Raw genomic sequence first — 22,290 nt, forward strand, 5'->3', positions numbered from 1 at the left:
GTTTACTCCTAAAAAAATATTGGTACCCAATATCCCAAGGAACCAATGACAAACTCAACAATCCTCATTTAGATTTTATTTTGAAAGCTAAATATTTAATTATATCCACATTTTGGGGAGGTGGAAGGACTAAAAGTACTTATAGATAAATAGGGTGGATCTACATTAGGGACTTCTGTTTCCAGAAAGATTAAAAAATACTTTTCTCTATTCCTCCTGCTGAGTACAACTGAAAACACTGCACATTATATATAAAACAAAAATAAGAAGACTCTGAGAGGTGGAAAGAAGAAGGTAGACTGGCTAGGGACCTCAGTACCCAAAGAACAACATGGCAGTGAATTCCCTGGGTTTCCTTTTTGCCGCATATATCCTAGACTTGGAGCTGGAGAAGTTAGCCACACAGAAAAGCCAATGGGTGCAGACAAAGACAGCCCCAACCAAAACCTGCTCTCTCAATAAAAGCACCAAGAAAGGAGAAGCCTAGCAAGATAAAAAAAAAAATTTAGACAATAACCACTCTACCCAAATACCAGAGAAAAAATAGTGGCCCCCACATCTACCCACACCAGCAAAGGCCAAGCAGGGATCCTAGACCACCACCCCTACACAGGAGTAATGAGGCACCTCTTCTCTTCCCCACTGGAGTGATATCAGAGGAAGCCTAGTGGAGAGGCAAGAATTCTGACAGAAGCAACAAGGACGCTACAACCCCAGTGGTATCAGTGGAGGCCACACGGAGGCTAGAACTCCTACCCCCACTGTCCTGGTTATCTAATACTACTACAACAGAAATACCGCAAGTGAATGGCCTCAACAAAGAGAAGTTCACTCTCCCATAGTCCAGCAGACCAGAAGTCCAAATTCAGGGCACCGGCTCCAGTGGAAGGCCCTGTCTCTCTGTTGGCTTTGGAGGAAGGGTCCCCCCCACCCCCGCCACCAGTCCTCCCCTGGGCCGGGAGCATCTAAGGGTAGGAACCTCAGCTCCAAAGGTTGAGCTCCACTCCTAGCACTGCTCTCCAGGTAGTATGAGGTCCTCACGTCTCTTTGCTCACTTCTCTCTTACATATTTCAAAAGAGATTGGCTCAAGACTCTCTTATCTGGTAGATCTCATCAATATAACTGCTATTAATCCATCTCATTACATCATAGTGATAGGATTTACAACACATAGAGAAATCATATCAGATAACAAAATGGTAGACAATCACACAATACTCAGAATCATGACCTAGCCAAGTTGACAGATATTTTGGGGGGACACAATTCAATCCATGACACCCACCCAGCAGTAACAAGGAGGCTTTCTCCCCCCAGGTGTCAGTGGAGGCTGCCTGGAGAACCTAGACTTCTACCCCACCTGGCATTAACAAGGCAGTAACCTCCCTTACCCTAGTCAAAGTGGTATCAGAGGAAGCCAGATAAAAAAAGGTTGAAATAACACCCAGAGTCCATAACATAATACTCAGAATGACCACGTTTCAATAAAAAATCATCCTACTAAGAACCAGGATAACATCAACTTGAATAGAAAGACAATTAACAGATACCAACACTGAGATGTTAGAATTATTTAACCAAGATCTTAAAGCAACCATCATAGAAACGACTCAATGAGAAATTACCAACAAGTTTAAAACCAATTTAAAAATAGAAAGCCTCAGCAAAGAAACAAAAGATAGAAAGAACAAATGGAAATAATAGAAATGAAAAATACAATAACTGAAACAAAAAACTTAGCAGATGGGTTGAACAACAGAATGGAAGGGACAGAGGAAAGAAACAATGAACTTGAAGATAGAACAACAGAAATTACTCAATCTGAAAACCAAATACATAATAGATGAAAAGCATATGAACAAAGCCTCAGGGACCTGTGGGCTATATAACAAAAAACCCTAACATTTATGTCATCGTAGTCTGAGAAGGAGTGGAAAAAGAACACAAACTACTTCAAAAGCAAAAACTACCACAATTCGCCCAAAATAAAATCAATAATTTGAATAGCCCTCGAACTATTAAAGAGTAGTTCAGTGACAAAATTCTCAATTGCCATGTGGGAAACCTGGGTTTGACCCCCAGACAATACATCTCATGTACGACCACCACCCATCTGTCAGTGGAGGTTTGCATGTTGTTATGATGCTGAACAGGTTTCAGAGGAGCTTCCAGAAGAAGACAGGCTAGTAAGAAAAGGCTGCCAGTCCACTTCCAAAAATCAGCCAGTGAAAACCCTATAGATCACAACAGTCTAATCCACAACTGATCGTGGGGATGGTGAAGGACCACGAAGAGTTTTTTTCTTCTGTGCACGAGGTTGGCATGAGTTGGGGTCCAAGTCAATGGCTACTAACAACAACGTAACGATTAAGAAAATTGCATTTGTAATTTAAAAAGAAAATCTCTAGGCCCACGTGGTTTCACTGGAGAAGTTTACCAAAGAAAAATTAACACCAATTCTACACAATCTCTTCCAGCAAATAGAAAGAGTGGGAGGACAAATGGATTATTTATTAGCTTATTAGTCCCGTTTGCTCATCCACAGCTGCCTTCTTTTGGTTCTGAAACATACAGCTTCCCCACTCAGGGCCTGAACCCACGCTGCCTCCTTTGCCCAGGACACTTCCCAATCACGTTGCCTCTCACCACACTAGTTCCCCCTCACCCGGTGGTCTGACTTAATGCAGCTCACAGGTTCTTCCTTGGGAAAGCACAAAATGAGGGAGGGCCCTTGTCTTGTTCATTTCTAACCTCTTGAAGCTTTCTCTGTGGCACTTATCACAATCTAAATTAATTATTTACAGTGACATGTCTAAGGTCTGCCTCTGCCTCTAGTCTAGCTGTAAACTATAAACTCCATGAGGGCAGGAACCTGGACTGCTATTTATTTACTCTCTATCTCTGGCTCTGAGCCCAGTACCTGGGACCCAGACATCGTCGGTCAGTATTTATAGAGTTACCAATAAATGAACATAGAAAAAGATTTGCAAAATTCACACCAACTTGTGAAATCAATCTATCAAGTGTCATAGACTGTGGTCAAAGCCTACTTTTATCTTCTGGCTGAATACTATATAGCAGCTAATTCATCAATGATTTTATAGTCATTAGCTCAGGTTTAGAGCCCTGGTGGTACAGTGGTTAAAAACTCAGCTGCTAACCAAAAGATCAGTTGCTGGAATCGACTCCTTGGAAACCTTATGGGGCAGTTCTACTCCAGCCTGTATGGTTGCTATGAGTCGGAATCGACTCGACGGCAAAAGGTTTGATATGTAATAGTAGCAGCTACCATTAACTATTTTCCTTTGTGTCTATTATCTCTAATCTTTACGACAACCTGCCAGGCTCAGAGAGGTTATGTAAAGTGTCCAAGACCACACAGTAAAGTCAAGACAGAAGCCCAAGTTTGCTTCTCTTCAGAGCTCAAGGTTTTACCTACTAAAGTGTTTCCCGTTAAGCAAATAAAATTTCTCAGAATCGAGAAACAATTTTGCAGCTGCAAAACTTGAGCAAGTTATTTAACCTCTTCAAGCCTCAGTTTCCTTATTTGTTACAAAGAGGTAAAAACGGCCTCCTCAGGGTGTTGCTAAAATATTAACAGCTAATGACCATAACAAGTTTACCAGGGAGCCTGGAACACAGTAGGTCAATGTTAACTCATAACAGCTCTTGCTCAATTCCATTGCCTTTTACTCACATCTGCTTTTGCAGGACTTCCAAGATGCCTATAAAAATCCTCTTCAAATATTTCTGCACCCCACACCACCACACCAGGGTTGGAAGGGTTCCAGGGAGGGGCAGTTCACATGTGTTCACAATTCAGTCCACTTGCCACAACCCTCCCCCTCCCCACCCTCCACTACACCCACGGTGCTCTTTCCCCCAAGCTTCGTTCCCTCACGCCATTCACATATACTGTACTGCTCATCAAAACAGCCCTTACTGCTCCTGGAGTCCTTGGGGCTTGGCCAGGAACATGTTATCTGAGATTGCTACTAGGCTGGCTGTTTTTCCCCCGTCTTCGTCCACTGAGCAGACCCTTCCAATGCAGACAAATCAATTCATGCTAATAGATGTGTGCAGGTTACCAGGCCCACCAGCTCTCTGGACATGCCCAAACATGACTGAATCCCAGCTTGGGCCCAACTTAGACACAAAACTGGGCACAATAGCAGAATTTGTCCTCACTTTATACTCTAGCTAAGTGCTTCTCTGGAACATATTCCTATTCCAGATATCAATTTCCGCTTGTCCTATTATTTCCCATTCTTATTTTATTAACATGTTTTGTTTTTCTTGTGGATATGTATTTTTAAAGGTTAATTTATTAAAACATTAATAAAATTTTTTAATTACCTAAATTCTATCACCCCGATATATTTTTACTTTTAGCAAATTGTCCCTTCCAAGTATACAAGCATTTTATATACACCTTACTTATGTGTCGGAATCGACTCGACGGCAGTGGGTTTGTTTTTTATATTGATAATAGGTAGATAGACAGACAGATAGATAGATACACATATATGCTAACTAACCTAAAGGTTGGCAGTTCGAATCCACCAGCCCCTCCTTGGAAACCCTATGAGGCAGTCCTACTCTGTCCTATACGGTCGCTATGAGTCAGGATCAACTCAACTGCAATGGATTTGGTTTTTATCCATGAAATGGTTAGAAAATTTCATTTCTTTTCAATACTGATGCTGAATTTTCTCTAATTCTACCTGCTCTCCAGCCTGCTGATTTTCAAAAACAACAAAGTTTCTGATAAATTTGTAATCACCATTTCCGTGTCATGGAATATTTAAACCAAATATATTTTTCATGCTACTTTCCATGTACTTTACTCATTGGTCCTTCTTGTCGGTAAAACAAATCATTTAATGTAGGAAAACTGTTTCTGTTTTAAATTGGAAAAAAAAATTGTGGAAACCTCCTCTTCCCTTTGGAAGCAAGCTGCAGAGCTGACTTATACTGAGTCATTGGAAGATAAATGATCATCCCCCATACACGGTGAGGCAGGCGCCGGGTGCTGTTTTTTCCAGCCATGGTGACAGATTTGTAGTGGTCATCCACACTCTCTCGCCTGCTCCAAGGGCAGGTCAGGAGGACACTTTGAGCTGTGACTGGCCAGGTTAAAGTGCAAGTTGAGACCAGGAAGTGAAGGAAAGTAGACTGAACAATAAGAAGATTGAATCTTTGGCCTTTTTCAACAGGGCCTCTGGCCTCAGACTCTCAGCTCTGCCACGTGGCCACACTGTGTGGTTTGGCAGTCATGACAGCCAAAATGTCAGCACTAACCAACAGAGCTTTTTCACTGCTGTGCTGTTCCAATAGAGCTCAAAACATTCTCAATTCTTACATACCCTTTTGCATACACAGAAAAAATTCCATACAAATAAAATCTGAAAAGCGACACAGATCAATTCCTGGAATGAAAATAGACATCAATCCCTTAACAACAGGCCACAGGAGAATTAAATAGCCTTTTGAAGAAAAGTAATGTCAGAGTCCCTGGGTGGTGCAAACTGTTACCGCTCTCGGCTACTAACAAAAAAATCGGAGATTCAAATCCACCCAGAGGCGCCTCAGAAAAGAGCCCTGGTGATCTACTTCCAAAAAATCAGCCATGAAAATCCCTATGGAGATCAATTCTACTCTGACACACACAGGATCACCATCCGTAGGAACTGACGCTGCAGCAACTGTTTTTTTTTTTTTTTTTTGGCGGGGGGAGTTATTGTCAAAGGTCTGGTTCCCTGGAAGACAGAAGCTGAAATGGAGATTTGCATGCAAAAGGTTTATTGGGGAGGGCACCTGTGGGGAAAAGATAGCTGCCGATTCAGGCAGAGGGAGAGATTTGCAATCACAGCAAAGGCCTCAGCTGGTCCCAGGAGTGCTCTGGAGGCAAAGGGCCCAAACCTTCCTACCTACCCCACATCTGCCAGCCATTGAATTCAGGCTGCTCCTGGAAAAGGGGCATGACCTTAGACAAGGCAGCTTCTCTTTGCCAGGGTTTGGGGGACAAGGCAAATGCTGTCAACCACTCACACCCTCAGTTTCCTCCCAAAGTGGGGGATCTGGGCAGCATACCCCAACGCCTACTACAAATGTGAATCACATATTAGTTCACTCTCACCAGGTAAACCTCTGTGTAGCCCCAAGAGACAGTAAAGGCCACTTGAAAAAAAAAAAAAGAATGGGCTATTAAAAAGAAGGAAAAAAAATCATAGGCCACAACTTTTTGCCAGAGGTAAGACTTTATGTCACTACCAAGATAATGCAGTGTCTTATACGCAACATAGGACTGATCCTAGCTTCTGTGCCCCAAATTAAAAGGAACACAGCAACCAACCTCATGCCAGTTATTCACCCTTCTCTCTGCCCCTGCCAGCACATTTCGACCGCACCTGCCTCCTCCATGTCCAGTGAACACACTTTTCACCCATCAAGCACACAGTGACCTCTCCCACCTCTGGACATCTCTAACACTTCCTGTCTGCATTCACCACAGCCCTTAACCCATACAACAGTGAAAATGGCTTGGGCTTTGAATTTGACATAATGGTTCAAATCCAGACTCTACCAATTACTAGCTGGGTAGCCTTGGGTAAGCTATTATACTCCCAGAGCCTCAACTTCTTCATATGAAAAATGAGGGTGTTAATTGCTCTTAGGTGCCCTCCAATAGATTTCAACTCATAGCGGCCCCATGTGGCAAAGTACTGCCCCGTAGGGTGACCTAGGCTGTAATTTTTACAGGAGGAGATTGCTAGATCTTTTCTGCCGCAGAGCAGCTGGTGGGTTCAAATCGCTAACCTTTCAGTTAACAGCTGAGGGCTGAACTGTTGTTCCACCAGGGCGCCTTTACCTATCTCAAAAAGAGATTATATATGCAAAGCTTTGTCCACTAGTAGGTGCTCAATAAAATTTCATGTCCTTTTCCTGACCTACTGTTTGTTTCTTCTTCTCCTTCTTCTCCTTCACTTTGTCTTTGCCTTCCATTTCTCCTCCTCCTCCTTCTTCTTCTTATTGGTATTGTTCTTTCTCTCTTTTCCCAAATAAATAAACTCCTCAAAGGCCCCAAACTTTGAGGAGCTTATTTATTTTTAATCTCTTATGGTACCTAGTTCAGTGGTTGAGACACAGGAGTGTATCTCACCAGAATTTTGAGACCATCTCAAGAATAGATCTGACTCATTGAACACTAATGACTGAAGACCAGACTAGTTGTGGGATGACATCAAGGACATCATACATGAAGAAAGCAAAAGATCCTTAAAAAGACAGGAAAGAAAGAAAAGAACAAAATGGATGTCAGAAAAGACTCTGAAAATTGCCCATGAACACAGAGTAGCTAAAGCAAATAGAAGAAATGTTGAAGTAGAAGAGCTGAACAGAAGATTTCAAAGGGCAGCTCGAGAAAACAAAGTATTATAATGAAATGTACAAAGACCTGGAATTAGAAAACCAAAAGGAAAGAGCACATTCAGCATTTCACAAGCTGAAAGAAACTGAAGAAAAAATTCAAACCTCAACTTGCAATACTGAAGGATTCTTTGGGCAAGATATTGAATGATGCAGGAAGCATCAAAAGAAGATGAAAGGAATACACAGAATCATTGTACCAAAAAGAATTGGTCGACGTTCAATCATTTCAGGAGGTAGCATATGATCAAGAAACAACGGTACTGAAGGAGGAAGACCAACCTGCACTGGACCCCTTGTCATCGAGTGGATTCTGACATACAGTGACCCTATAAGATAGAGTAGAACTGCCCCATAAGGTTTCTGGAGGTATTGGTGAAAAACAAGTCTCCAGGAATTGGTGGAATAACCAATAGAGATGTTTCAACAAACGGATGCAATGCTGCAAGCACTCACGCATCTATGTCAAGAAACTTGAAAGACAGCTACCTGACCAACCAACTGGAAAAGACCCATAATTGTGTCCATTCCAAAGACAGGTGATCCAACAGAATGCAGAAATTATCCAACAATATCAATAATACCACATGCAGTAAAATTTTGGTGAAGATAATTCAAAAATGGTTGCAGCAGTACATCAACAGGGAACTTCCAGAAATTCAATCCAGATTCAGAAAAGGACATGGAACCAGGGTATGCTGATGCCAGATGGATCTTGGCTAAAAGCAGAGAATGCTGGAAGGATGGTGCAAACAGTTAATGTGCTCACCTAATAACCAGCTGGCAGTTCCAGTCCATCCAGAAGTCCCTTGGAAGAAAGGCCTGGCAATCTACTTCTGCAAGATCAGCCATTGAAAGCCCTGTGGAGCACAGTTCTATTCTGTCACACATGAGGTCTCCATGAGTTGGAGTCAACTCCATGGGAACTGGCCTGGTTTCAATTTTCAATTGAATTTTCTCTACCCCTTCTAAATCTCCAGGGAAAAATAATCAAGGCATCATCAAGGTTACCGCATTTCTTTTTTCCTTCGGTGTGGGTACAAAACAGGTCCCTGGGTGCAGCAAACAGTTTGCACTGAACTACTAACCCAAAAGGTGGCAGTTCAAACCCACCTAGTACTGCCATGGAAGCAAGGCCTAGCAATCTACTTCCATAAAGTTTTCAGCCAAGAAAAAGCTATGGAGCAGTTCTACTCTGTAACACATGGGGTTGCCATGAATCAGAATCGACTCTTTGAGTTTGGTTTGTTTTTTGAGCACAATATTCTTGCCCCCTGGACTATGGGCCCAGAATAACAGCTCTTTTGGCCATTCAACCAATTTCTCCAGGGGACTCTATCTAATCCCTTGCCGGTTGTCACAGGTGCCTGCCTCCCCGAGGTAAACACATTACTAAAAAGTTATATGTGAATGAGATATTGGCGGATCAAATAATACCTTCCCGATGACTTTCCTCCTGACTCCATAGTGTTTTTATTATGGCGTCTATCTCTTGGAGGCCACAAGTGAATCACTTTTGTAAAGTGAAGAATTCTTTTTAAAGTGAGCAAATTCCCCCACCTATTTTCTGTTTTCAACAAGACAGGCAACTAATAAAGGCCCAGGTCACACAACTAGTAACAGTGGAGCCTGATCACAAACCCAGCTAAGTCTGATTCTGGAGCCCATGTTCTTAACCACTATCCTTAAATAAGGGGGATGGGTAGCCTTATCTAAACCTCCATTTCCCTGTGGCTCCTGGTGACCTGGGTCAAGAACTGAGCTTTATGATGAGAATGGGGTGAGCAGGGAGAGTAAGCATCTAACCCATGTCAAACCTGGCCAGTGACAGAAGGCAGCTGGATCTCCGGGTGAGTGATACTTAGAAACCAGGGAGGTAGAGAGGGCCTGAAAACTTACTAGTCACACACAAAGCTAATGAGGTGGGAGCATGGTTTCAGTATGAGTGAGTCAATTTGCCCTTGCTTCAGGATATTTGCTTGATATTACCTCCCTCTTCCTTGCATTACTAGCCCCTGGGTGGTGCAAATGATTGAGTGCTCAACTACAAACTAAAGGGTTATCGGTTTGAACCTCCGCTGAGACACCTCATAAGACAGGCTTGGCAATCTGCTTCTGAACGGTCATAGCCTTGACAACCGTATGGAATGTTCCTATTCTGCACACATGGGTAGACTCAGCAGCAGCTAACAGCAGTCTTTGCATTAGGGTGTCAAGTCTGACTTTTTCCATAAACTGTTTTCCTTTACCAGCTACCCTCAGTCTCTTTAAACTTTCTCGGGATAGAGGTTTTAAGGACTGCAAGGGCTACGTGTAAATTTCACCATAAAATTGTTCTCCATTTTTCACCTTCGCTCCCCAAAAGACACATCCAAGCGCTCAAGGATAGGATAATAGATATCCTCAGGCTTTGTGGGTGGCCTCCCAGGTACACATTTATTTGGTTCCCATGACATATCCCTTTTAGATCATCTACCAACTTTAACTGGGGCAGTTCTACTCTGTCCTATAGGGTCGCTATGAGTCGGAATCGACTCGACGGCACTGGGTGGGTTTGGGACCAACTTTAAATTCTGATTCATTTTCACATATTGCTTCCATATCTCCTCTCTTGACTCCCTACATCCCAATGAAAGCATCATTTGGCATGGGTTAGGGTTCTCTCAAGAAGGGGAAACATTTTCTGGTGCCTCCCCTAAGCCAGAAGGTGTGCTGATGATTTATATATGTTGTTCCACTGCCTCCTTCCAATAACCCCTTATTAGGATTTGGCACAAAGAAATGCCAATTCATACTTGCCCTCAGTCTGCCAGCCCATGTGGTAGGTACTGGTCATGAAGGGGTGAATCAAGCCAGACGGTACCCCCTCCCCCCACCCCGCCCCACCGGCCTCAAGGAGCAACGGGTCTGGCTATTGGAAACACTTATATTTTCATTGCTTCAGTTGATCCCAAGCAACCTGGAACAAATGCGTCTCTACAGGGAAGGATCAAAGTAGAGGATCAGACGAAATCATATTCATACCTTCAGGGTCCTCCATATATAAAACCAACCAAACCAATCCGGTTGCTGTTCAGTAGACTCTGACTCACAGGGACCCTATGTGTTACAGAGTAGAACTGCTCCACAGGGTTTTCTTGGCATATCACCAGACCATTCTTCCACAATGCCGCTGGGTAGGTTCAGGCCACCAACCTTCATGTTTGTAACCAAGTGCAAACCATTTGCACCACCAAGGACCTCCCTCCGTATATACTTTCCTTCTATACCAGCATACTTAGTGCAAAGCGCTTGTCTATTTTACATATGTTAACTCCCTTTAGCCTAAAGAAGCCTAAGAGGAGATGCGATTAACTGGATGGAGTTAAGTACAATGTAAAATGCAAACTGTAAGACATGGTGAAATTATTAAGGCTTAATAAGCTCAGTTTAAAAGACAGAGGAGCTGAATTTAGACACAGTGGCTGCAACAATGGGCTCAAGCATAGCAACGATTGTGAGGTTTGCGCGGGACCAGCAGTGTTTCGTTCTGTTGTAGGTAGGGTCGCTGTGAGTCTAGAGCTGACTCAGCGGCACCTAACAACATCCTCACCCAAACTTACAATGTGAAAAAAAAAGTCATACTCTCACAAAAAATGGCTAAAGGCTCACTCCGTTTCTAGAGTGCTTCACGGAAGCCATGAAAGCTAGAGCCATTAAACATAACAATATTTGGATTAATAATAATAAAAAAAAAAAACCCAAACCCACTGCCATCAAATCGATTCCGACTCATATATAAGACACGGTAGAACTGTGTTTTCCAAGGAATGACTGGTGGATTCCAACAACTGACCTTTGGGTTAGCAGTCAAACCCTTAATTACTGTGTCTCCAGGGCTCCAGATTCATAATAAATCCATTGCGTCGAGTTGATTCTGACTCACAGTGACTGAGAGTAGAACTGCCCCATAGAGTTTCCAAGGAGGGCCTGGTGGATTCAAACTGCCAACCTTTTGGTTAGCAGCTGTAGCACTTAACCACTATGCCACCATGGTTTCCAAATTAATAATGGTTTATATAGAATTTATTGAACAGCTTCTGTGTCCCAGAATCATATGTATTCAGTCTTATTTGTGCATAGCCTGGTACTTAGGAAAGGACTCTGGGTGCACATTGCTTTAATAGGAATCTCAGGTCTTCGTTTACTATACACGGAACCTTGGGAAAATTTCTTACCTCTCCCCGCTGGAGGTTCCTTATCTGCAGAGTGGGGATAATAATCGTATCCATCTCATAGGGTTGTTGTAAGGATTCATTGAGTTAGTAGTATGTGTAAAGCATTTAGAACAGTGCCTAGTACTTACTGAGAGCAATAGAAGTGCTTGCTGTTCATATTAAAGTACCACAGCAACCTTGTTATTGTCATACATCTTTACACATGAAGAACCACCACCCGCCTGTCAGTTTGCTGCACTATGGTGGTACCGTAGTGGCTTGTGTATTGTTAGGACACTATAAGTTATACCACCAGTATCTCAAATGCCAGCAGAGCCACCCACGGTGCATAGGTTTCAGGGGAACTTCCAGGCTAAGAAGAAGGTCCTGGTGATCTGCTTCTGAAGATTAGCCAGTGAAAACCCCATGGATCACCATCGAATATTGTCCCGCATAGTGCCAGAAGACGAACCCCCGGGTTGGAGGGCAGTACACAGCAGCCGCTACGACGCGCTCCAGCTTACCAACGATCGGGAGGATAACGCAGGACAGTGCACCGTTTTGTTCTGTTATATGTAAGGTTGTCATAGTCAGAGTTCAGAGCTGACCCAATGGCACCTAACATATGAGGAAACTGAGGCTTAGACCAATTAAGTAAACTTGCCCTAGATTAAGTAAACTTGCACCGAACCCAAACACAGCATGGTGGGGTTTCAAACCTAGGTGTGTCAGATTCCCGAGTTTGAGCTCCGAAAGAGCCTGTGGTGATCTCTACTCCCACTTGCAGCAGAGGAAAGTCAAACACAGGCTGATGAAGTCATCTCATGGTGCTCACTAAGTCCAGAGTCAAGAGGCCACTGCCCCGAGCATGCTCAGCCGAAACTTCCTTCCCTGACCTTTGTGCACTTGGAGAGCCAATCCCATGCAGCCTGGAATAAAAGGACAGGAAAGGTCTTTAGGTTGGGATAGCAACAGAAATGAGTCAAACAAACTCACCCGAGAGTGGGGGACGGACTGTTTATCTCTAGGGAATCAATGCTAAAGATGACTACAGTCAAGAACCTGAGCTCCTGACTTTTGTAAACAATCAGCCCTGGCCAGGCAAGGATCAAAGTGCGTGGTAGGCCTGGCCTGCCTCAGCACGCCCTGCTGCTCACATCCCTCGGGCAACAGATTTCAACATTCAGATACATGCTCCATAGGACAGGATGCCAGGGTCAGGGGTGTTCCTGAGAGAGGCCATTAGGGGATGAACGTGCAGGAAGAGAGATTTACCGATCCTCTTAGCCATCCCTCTTCTATCTCCACTCGGAGGATTAAGTGATGCTTTGTGAACACCAAGAGCCATCTTCAAAACACTCTTGTTAACAGAGGCCTGGCAACCAAAACTAAAGTAACTGCTATGAATCATTCTTTCTTAATCCCTGGGGGAAAACACAGGGGATGCTCTTGGACTTGGGCCCACTCAGAAGGTCTGGATTCAAATCCTGATTCTGTCCATTGTATGTGATCTTGGAAAGGTTCCCTGAGCCACAGTCCCTCATCTGTAAAATGGAGATGACAATATTCAGCTCTGAGAACTGTTTAGAGGACTAGAATGAGATAGTGCATAACAAAGACCAAATCTTCATCTGATCCAGTCGTATCCCAAAAATGTGATTTTTTTCTCCCCATGCCCCACCTCTTCTTAAAAATCCTTCCCCAAGGCAGAATTAGGTGTCTCTCCTCTTTTATTGTACCTACAGTTGATTTGTTCTTCTCAATTTTTATTCCTAGACCTTGGAGAAGTAGCCAGCCCACAGGGTGCTTGGTAAACATCTATGTGGGTTCTGTTTTGCTATAATTTATGTGCTTCCTGTGAGCTCCCAAGGGTAGGAACCATGTCAGCAGCACCAAGCACCCCCCTCCCCAGAAAAACCAAACCAGTTACTGTTGAGTTGATTCCAGCTCATAAAGATCCTACAAGATGGAGTAGAACTACCCCATAGGGTTTCCAAGGAGCAGCTGGTGGATTCAAACTGCCAGCCTTTGATTAGCAGCCGAGCTCTTAACCACTGTGCCACCAGGGCTCCTGATGTATAGGCTGCATTACTAAGTTGCCTCTCCCATTTTATAAGGTACACAAAATCATCCGACTTCGGCAGCCAGGCAGGTGACACAAATGAGTCAAAGTAAAACGAGGTGGTAAGGTCTGTGACAAACTGGATGGTGGCCCCTTTCAGTCATTCAGATTCAACTAAACAAAATACACTTTTCTGGCCAAACAAAACAAGCTGTCCACAGGAAGTACCCCTCAGGCCATAAGTTTGCCACTATAAACAGAGCTTTGCGATTCATAAGTAATTTCTCCTACATCATTTCATTTGATATTTCAGCAATGAGTTCATTTTACAGGCATCTGACAGATGGAGAAACTGAGGCTGAAACACAGTGATTTGTCCAAGGACACAGAGCTAGTGAGTACCAGACCAGGGATTTGAATCCATGTCTTTTAACATCAATCCAGAATGCCTGCTTCTCTTCACACCACACATTGTCCCAAATATGCTGCTGTTTTTCACCCCCACAGTTTTTCCAAGACATAAACAAACCCCATCAAAAGGTTAAACCTGTGCCAGGAAATGATTACACTCCAATGACTGCATGGGTCATAGTCCATCCAACTGAGACAGGTGCCCTTGGAAACAGTAGCTCCTTTACAACTAGAGAAACATGTTTTAGTCAGCCATCTGCACAGGGAGTCATGGCAGAAGGGTGCCAGGCAGAAAGATAAGCAGAGTGGTAGGAGGAACTCCATACCCAAATAAGCCCTGAGGAACCAGGCTACTTGTATGCATGCAAAGAAGCTTTAAAAGAACTCAGTTTGTAAAGAGAGCAAGAAAAACAAGGTAGAATCTTAGCAACTAGAGTAAACAAGTATTCGATTTCCACAGGTTAACACTATCCAGCAGAAATATAATTTGAGCCACATATGTAACTAAATTTCCTAAATGACCACATTAAAAAAATAAAAAGATACAGGTGAAATTAATTTGAATAATACATTTTGTTTAACTCAATATATCAAAAACATTACTTTGACATATAAGCATTAAAAAAATTATTAATGAGCTATTTTACATATTTTTTTATACAAAGTCTTTGAAATCTGATGTATATTTTACACTTCAGCTCATCTCAGTTGCAGTAGCCACATTTCAAATGTGCAATAGTCACATGTGGCTGCCATATTGGATAACAATGATCTTGGTCAAAGAAACTCATAAAGGTCTCAATTTCTGGTGCAGCGGAAGTGAGTGACGTAAGTTGAAGGCTAGATCCAACAGTGCTCTTCAAGGCCACAGGGAGACCTTATTCTCAGTCCTGTTGGTCTAATTCCAAGACTGCTCTTTCTGGGCCACTTTCAAACTTTGCCATTATTTAAGGGGCAGCCATGTCAATTTCCAGCCAAACGCTCTGCAAAGCCAATAGAAGCCATTGTGTTTGGCTCCCAGTTTTTGCCGTGCAAGAGTGCAGTCCTCAGCATGTCCCCTTTCAAGTACCTATTACTCTTGTTGGAAACCTTGGTGGCATAGTAGTTAAGTGCTACAGCTGCTAACCAAAAGGTTGGCAGTTTGAATCTACCAGGTGCTCCTTGGAAACTCTATGGGGTAGTTCTATTCTGTCCCATAGACTTGCTATGAGTCGGAATTGACTCGCTGGCAATGGGTTTGGGTTTTTTTTTATTACTCTTGTTCTCTCTTCAGCAGTGCCATGGCTGCCCAAGTTCACAGAGCAAATTACACAGTGTGAGTGGCCCTGGTGATTAAAAGCCTGTGTGTAAAGACTACAATAGCCACATTTGCATGTCTGAATAATGAGATTCTTATCTCCATTATATGGCAATGGGGTCAAAAGTGATAGTGCTATTAAGTGTTTACACAGAAAACACCATTTTCTACCACCCCTCTCCCCCTCCCCCCTTTCTCTCAGTCTCTCTCTATTGAGCTGATTTCAAAGAAGCCAAAGCTATAAAAGGCAACCAGAGGCCACTAAGTAGCTCTCCCCATACTGAGGCCCCCAACAACCCTCCCAAATGGAAGTTTACCATAGCAAGAGATTTCCACCAGCTTCAACAAATTCAATGACTTCTTCAGAAGGGACCTCACAGACAATTCAATCCAACCCCTTGGTTTCACAAGGGAAGAAACTGCAGCCTGAAGAGGTGAGACAATTAGTCCAAGGTCACATAGATAAACAGGACTAGAAGACAGAGGACTCCAGCAATTACCCATTCCTCCTCTTGTTCTTGCCCTCTGGCGCCTGGCTGCAGCTTTGGAATAACAGCATCCCATCTTCCAGTCTAATTATATATTGTGCATTCTGGTCACACACCCATTTTTCTGCTGAAGAGAGGGAGAAACGGACTGAAATTATAATCTGATTCTCCAAACACAAAGACCTTTTCAGTTGACTACAGAAATGAGTCCTTAATAGCCATTGAATCAACAAACATCAATTTTTGCAACAATGAAATAAATATATGGGGAGATAGTTCTGGTTATGATGGGTTATAAAACAGGGGAAGGGAAAGCTGTGATTAAGTGTTTGTGTGGTTCTGCTTCCCGCAATGACACATTTACCCATCAGCCGTGTGGCAGTGATATTTTTTATGCCAAGGGTAAGATTTAGGTAAATATCCAAAGGGACCCTTTTTAAAAACAGATCATCAGTGTAGCAACCCTACAACACACACCAGGGAGTGCTTCACTAGCAATGCTGCAGTATGTAGGGGAGAAAAACTCTCTTCAATGAAATTCTTGCCCATCAGTGCTTTAGTGGCGGAACAAATAACCACAGACAGCGTAAAGGTTAAGTACCTCTGCATAAAAAGGGAGACCAAGTAAGGGGATTTGTCAAGTATATGGTGGCATCAGCTGAATGTTTGTGGTACTTCAATGAACAATGAACAGCTGTAATGCTGAATTCCATTAATAAGCATGACGATGAAATGGACCGAAGTGGAGCATTATTATTTATTACGTACTCAAATGGACTATTTGTGATATATCTGAAAACTACCGAGTGCCATAAAATAGCTAGAAGGGTCCATTACCCCCTTATTGCATCAATAATCAAAGGTTGTGTGCTAGGAGTCAAAGTTTAAGAAGCTCCTAGGTAGCAGAAAACACAAGAAAATTGGGACATATTTGGGAAAAGGGGCTATGAAATCCATTGAATCTCCATTTAAACGTCTCCGGGTTCAGGGTGAACATGGTCTTCTTGTTATGAGTTGAAAACCCTGGTGGTGTAGTGGTTAAGAGCTATGACTGCTAACTAAAAGGTCAGCAGTGTAAATCTACCAGGCAATCACTGGAAACCCTACAGGGCAGTTCCACTCTGTCCTATAGGGTCACTATGAGTCGGAATCAACTCAATGGCAGCTGGTTTGGTTATGAGTTACCATACTTCTACATGCACTGTTGCATTTGTAATTTTCATTACACATTTTTAAAAAAAGACAGTTACCATTGAGTCAACTCCAACTCATGGTGACCACCTTAGTGTCAGAGTAGAACTGTGCTCCACAGGGTTTTCAATGGCTGATATTTTTTGGAAGTAGATCAGCAGGGCTTTTTTCTGAGGTACCTCTGGGTGGGCTGGAACCTCTAACCTTTTAGTAAGCAGTCAGGTGCGTTAACCATTTCCACCACCCAGGGACTCCTTGTTACACATAGTCATTATCTGCCTTCTCCATGAAGACTGTAAGTTATAAGCAAGGCAGGTGCCTATGTGCATAACCCAACTCATTTACTGACTTAAAATGTACCTACACAGCATATCCTAGGAGTTAGGCGATGTGTGTGGATTAGAGCAGAGAACAAGCCAATGCTGCCCTTGTGTAGCTTACAACTGAATAGGGGGAAATAGACCACAAGCAAGTAAACAAACAAGCAATTTGATTTTAGACAGCAATACGTACTCTGCAAAAAGGAAAGAATAATGAGATAGACAGCAAATGGATGGAAGGCTGGTCAGAGAAGCCCTCTCCAAGAAAATGAGTTTCAGAAACCTGAATATCAAAAAATTCTGGGGAAAGAGTACTCCAGGCACTGGGAAGAGCTGGTGTAAAGGCCCTGAGGTAGGAACTAGTCACTGTGGTTGGAACCTAGTGAGTAGGGGGAACATGAGGTCAAGGAGGTATACTGGGGCCAGACCACGGGTTTGGCACATAGTGAATGCTCAATAAGCACTTGTTGAATGAATTAATTATGAATGGGCACATGTCAGCTATAAAGGCAGGTGACATGTAATTCTTTCTGCTTTGTGCAAAACTGCAAGTGACCAGCAGCATACAAAAGCAAAGGCTAGAAATTCAAAACTTCAAGAGAACCACAGCATGTAAATAAGGTAAGCTCTTGACACTCACAGGATATGAAAGTGAGATATTCGAGGCAGTCTATAAAAAAATAGTAAACCCTAAATTACTGCAAAGGAATGTTGAGATGAGAGAGATAAAAGCAGACTGACATCATGTGGGGCAGGCTCCTGAAGGCAGGATGTGAGCTGGGCCTTGAATCATGAACAGGAATGTACTAGGTGGATGAACGAGTTAGGGAGGCATTCCAGGAAAATCAGTCTTATTATCCCGGTGGAACTGCCACTTTTGTTTCTAGGCCTTTATATAAATTCATATGCTTATTACACAGGCAAGGGGGGACAATCGATCACATACATGGAGTTTTGAAGTGAGCATCAAAACTTCATGAACTATAAAGAATATGTTCTACATTCTACTTTGGTAAGTAGTGTCTAGGGCCTTAAAAGCCTGTGAGTGGCCATGTAGGATACTCCACTGGTCTCACCGCTTCGGGAGCACGGAAGAATAAAGAAAATTAAAGACGCAAGGGAAAGATTAGTCCAAAGAACTAATGGATTGCATGTAACATGGCCTCTACCAGACTGAGTCCAGCACAACAAGATGGTGCTCAGCTACCACCACTGACTGCTCTGACAGGGGTCACAATAGAGGGTTCCAGACAGAGCTGGAAAAAAATGTAGAACAAAATTCCAACTCAAAAAGAAAGACCAGATTTGCTGGCCTGACAGAGACTGGAGAAACCCTGAGAGTATGGCCCCCGGACACCCTTTTGGCTCCATAATCAGGCCACTCCTGAGGCTGACCCTTCAGCCAAAGACTGAACAGCCCCATGGAAAAAAAAAACAAGAGTAAAGGGGCACACCACCCCTGGGGCAGAGATTGGAAGGTAGGAGGGGACAGGAAAGCTGGTAATAGGAACCCAGGGTGGAGAAGGGAGAATGTTGACATGTCGTGGGGCTGTTAACCAATGTCATACAACAATGTGTGTACTATTTGATGAGAAACTATTTTGTCCTGTAAACCTTCATCTAAAGTTCAATTTTAAAAATTTAAAAATAAATAAATCTTGCCTTTATCTTTCTAAAAAAAAAAACTTCATGACTTCATGAAATTCATAGGCTCTGGCTCGAGTAGCCCTGGTACAGTGGTTAAGAGCTCAGGCTGCTAACCAAAAGGTCAGCAATTTGAGTCCACCAGCCACTCCTTGGAAACCCTATGGAGCAGTTCTACTCTGTTCTATAGGGTCACTCTGAGTCAGAATTGACTGGACAGCAACAGATTTGGTTTTTTGGCGGGGGGGTTTGTTTGTTTTGTTTTTGTCTTGAGTAGGGAATGACCTATCTTCAGTTTATTTTATAGTGAAATTAATGAGAGTTGTGGACCTATAACGTATGTTCTAATTCTCTCATTTTCTGGAAACTCATTAGCATGTTATTTTGTTGTAGTTCCTATTTAGCACTTTCTTAATTAAACCCTTTTGGAAGTTGTCCAGGATAATCCAACCTCATATTATAAAGTCTGTAGTATATGAGTAATAGCACCATTGCCCAACCAATAAACCTAACCAGAAACTAGGTGTCAGCCTTTACACCACCCTTTGTCTGCTAACCAAAAGGTCAGCAGTTCAAATCTACCAGGCGCTCCTTGGAAACTCTATGCCGCATTCTACTCTGTCCTATAGGTTCGCTGTAAGTCAGAATCGACTCAATGGCAATGGGTGGTTGGGTTTGTCTCATTATTCCCTCCCCTGGGCTAATCAAACAAGTCCTACCAATTCTGTCTCTTAAATAACTCTCATATCTCTCTGTTCTGTGCCTTTATCACCACTACTCCCTTCTTGAGCTCCTTGTCATTTCTTGCCTAAAGGCTAGGCTGCAATCTTTACAGGAGCAGATCACCAGGTCTTTCTCTCATGGAGCAGCTGGTGGGTTTGAACCACAACCTTTTGTTTGGCAGCCAAGCACTTAACCACTGCTCCACCAGAGCTCCTTTCTTCTATCGTAAAATGCATTAAATCTTTGGAAGTCAGAGAAATGTTCTTTTTCTCACGTCATATTCATTCTAGATGACACTTGAGGTTTCCAAGTCTTAACAGTCTAGGAGCCTGTGAAGTCATGAAGAAAGTATATGCCTGTGCTATTACTAAACAAGAGATTAGCAAATGTTAGCACAATATTAGAATCCTGGTGTATGATGTGTTTTATCTGCCATTTTGACTAAGGGTGTTTGGATTCTGAATTTTTAACACAAAATGTTACTTGTTGGCAAGGATGTGGACAAACTGGAACTCTCGTCCATTGCTGGTGAGGCTGTAAAATGATGCAGCTGCAATGGAAAACAGTTTGGCAGTTCTTCAAAAAGTTAAGTATAGAACTACCTTATGATGCAGTAATCCATTCCTAACACATACCCAAAAGACTTGAAAGCAGGGACTCAAACACATACTTGTGCACCAATGTCCATTACAGCATTATTCACAATTGCCACAAGGTGGAAACAACCCAAGTGTCTAATGAAAGATGAATAGATAAATAAAACCTGGTATATCTACACAACGTAATATTATTCAGCACTAAGGAGAAAAGAAGTTCTGATCTATGCTACAACATTTATGCTGTATGTCTCAGTTACCTGGCGCTGCTGTAACACAAATACCACAAGTGAGTGACTTTAAAGGACAGGAACTTATTTTATCACAGTTCTGGAGACTGAAAATCCAAACCAGGTCTCAGCAGTTCAGTTCTTTTCTTGTTGGTAGCCCCAGGTGGTCTTTGATTCCTTGGCTTGTAGACCATCCTTACACGGCATCTGTCTTCCCCTGTGTGTGCATGCCTCTGTATCTAATCTGCTTTTTCTGTAATTCAGAAGTGATTAGGTTTAGAACACACCCTACGATGATATGGCCTAACATAACAAACTCCTAGTTCTCCACACATGATTACATCCACAGGTACGGGGGTTAGGGTTCCAACACATACTTCGAGGAACAAAATTCAATTCATAACACTGAGTGACATAAGTCAGTCACAAAAGGACAAATACTGTATAATGCCACTTACATGAAATATTGGGAATAGGCAAATGCATAGAAACCAAAGTTTATTAGTAGTTAACAGAAGTGGGTGAGAGGGGGAAATGAAAGGGTATTGCTTAAGGGGTACTAAGTTTCCATTAAAAGTGATGTAAAAATTTAGAAACAGATAGGGATCCTTCACCACAGACAGTTTGATAATCAACTGTCATCAGGATCAAAAGAGTGGCCCTTCTAGAATATAAGCATCCTGACATCAGGAGCTTCATCTGTTTTGTGCGCCACTGTATCCCCAGCACCTAGGACAGTGCCTGGCACACCATAATAGGTGCTTGATAAATATTGGACAAGGAACCCTGGTGGTACAATGGTTAAGTGCTCAGCTGCTAACCGAAAGGTTGGCAGTTCGTATCCACAAGCCGCTCCTTGGAAACCCTGTGGGGTAGCTCTACTCTGTCCTATAGGGTCGCTATGAATCTGAATCGACTTGACAGAGATGAGTTTGGTTTGATTTCCACTATTATTACCATACATAGTTGTAAAGTGTACCTGCATGAGGTGCTCATATATGTTTCTTCTATTAGCTACCCAAAATGACATGTAGCTTACTTCATCTTATTAAGATAAACACATTTTATATTCCTGCCAAATGTAAGAGCTCTAGCCTTTTAAAACTGTCTCACTATGTTAAGGCCACCAGGTATTTTTGGTAAATTCTAAGATATCTATTTGTTTACAGTTTTTCATGAATTTACATACTATCTCTTATAAATTTGCTTATTACAGTCCAAAATCCCCAACTTCAAGTGTAGCATGCAGCCCATGGACTAGTGCAACAAGCATGTAGAAGTTCCAGTTCTGTCATTCGCGCATGCACCCACCCATCCCCAATCCCAAACAAAGTTTTTGTAGAGTGAATCTCCTCAAGCCTGTGGCAGCCACACCTCGGGCGGGTCCTCAGGCACTGCAAGGACACCTGTAACAGCCAGACTACCCCGGAATGGCTCTCACTGCGTTTATATCCTAGTACCATATTCAAGGGTGACTAGAAGAAATACAGTCAACCAGCTCTAGCTACGGAAAACATCTTCCCTCCACAAACATGGCTTGTCATCTCATACTTCCACACCTCTGGTTGTGTTCTGCCTTCAGCCTGGAATAAGTTTCCTTTCAGTATCTGCCTACTGAAGCCATAGTCATCCTTCAAGGGCAGATGCCAATGCCACTTCTATGGCAGCTTCCCAGATCTCTGATAGTCAGAACAAATGAAAAC

General features: G+C 42.8%; 1 long non-coding RNA gene across 1 annotated transcript; it reads right to left on the reverse strand.

Annotated features, from left to right (window-relative positions):
- Positions 1-11,839: 11,839 nt before the first annotated feature.
- On the reverse strand, positions 11,840-20,838 carry LOC126075882 (uncharacterized). The gene is made up of 3 exons (XR_007517312.1): positions 20,618-20,838; positions 15,896-16,010; positions 11,840-12,554 (listed from the first exon to the last, which is right to left on the reverse strand). It is a non-coding gene; the product is annotated as an uncharacterized LOC126075882 (long non-coding RNA).
- Between the last annotated feature and the right edge of the window lie 1,452 nt (positions 20,839-22,290).

Source organism: Elephas maximus, chromosome 4, assembly GCF_024166365.1.
Source record: "Elephas maximus indicus isolate mEleMax1 chromosome 4, mEleMax1 primary haplotype, whole genome shotgun sequence".
Taxonomy (NCBI): Eukaryota; Metazoa; Chordata; class Mammalia; order Proboscidea; family Elephantidae; genus Elephas; species Elephas maximus.